This window comes from Mus pahari, chromosome 9, assembly GCF_900095145.1.
Source record: "Mus pahari chromosome 9, PAHARI_EIJ_v1.1, whole genome shotgun sequence".
In the NCBI taxonomy this organism is placed as follows: Eukaryota; Metazoa; Chordata; class Mammalia; order Rodentia; family Muridae; genus Mus; species Mus pahari.
In genome coordinates this window covers 7,077,868-7,079,007 of record NC_034598.1, presented here as the reverse complement: position 1 = coordinate 7,079,007, position 1,140 = coordinate 7,077,868, and positions in this window count along the sequence as shown.

Genomic DNA, 1,140 nt, shown 5'->3' with positions numbered 1-1,140 from the left:
AGCATCAGCGGAGAAGATGTAACTGACACTTGCGAACTAGTTCTGGGAGGTACGCATAGCCAGCANTCTTTAAAGCGCCCAGGTCTGGTAACATTAAGGAGCTGGTAGGCCGAAGTCAAGGTCTGAATCAACAGGCAGAATGACAAGTTAGTATTGTTCATTAGGGGTGAAGTCAGGGAAGTAAGAACCTTGGAGGAATGCTTGATTAACTCTCCTACTTTTTCTATGTCTAGAGGTGGAGCAATTGAGACGTACTTTCTCTGAATATGGATGGTACTTACTGGAAAACTAGACTGAGTTTTGTGGTAGAAAGTCTGCTTGTTGTCAGCAGGCATTTCTCGAACTTCAAATCTCCAGATGTANGGACTACCCTTGATGGAAATGAACAGCAGGGAAAAGATGAAAAAGCCACAACTAATCCGGTGTCTCATCCAGCATGGTCGGGTTTGGCTGTCAGAGTGAAGCCTCATTCTCTAGAATGGGAGACAAGACCGGTGGTCTTGATGTCTTTTGGAGCTTAACCGAGCACGGTCCTGTTAGGGTTGATGTGTATGAAGAGGAATCATCTTTAGGTGGGGGAATGAAGGGTTTTAGGTGGGACAGGTGGACCCAATGAGAGTCCCTCAAGTTTAGCAGCTGTAGGAGTTACAGGGATTACCTTAAAAGGACCCTGCTACTTTGGAGAGAGAGGTGAAGGTTGATGACCTGGAGGAGATAAAAGGACAGGAAGCAGAGTATCGTGAGGTAGGAGACAGTTAGCCAAGTTCCACAGGAGAGAGCGAAGATGGGAGAGTAATGGTGTAAGCAAATGATCTGGAAGGGGAGAGCGCTTGGGCGAGAAGCCAGGAGTTAGGACTGGATGTCTGTACATGAATTTAAAAGGTGAGATGAGGAGAGGTCGCTTGGGGAGAGCTCGCAGTCTGAAATAGAGAGAACTCTAGAGGGAGGTAGAGTCTGTAATCCTTTATACGTTAGAACCTGGGACAGGTTATGAGAAGAGGTGATCCAAAGGTTAGTTTTTGACAGGTATGCCACAGGTGCAAAAGAAGGTCCTATTTGGTGGTCCAAGGCTCCAAGGGCAAATCCCTCCTTTTCTGTTACATAGAGGGAAAAAGGACGAGTCAGGACAGGAAGATGTAA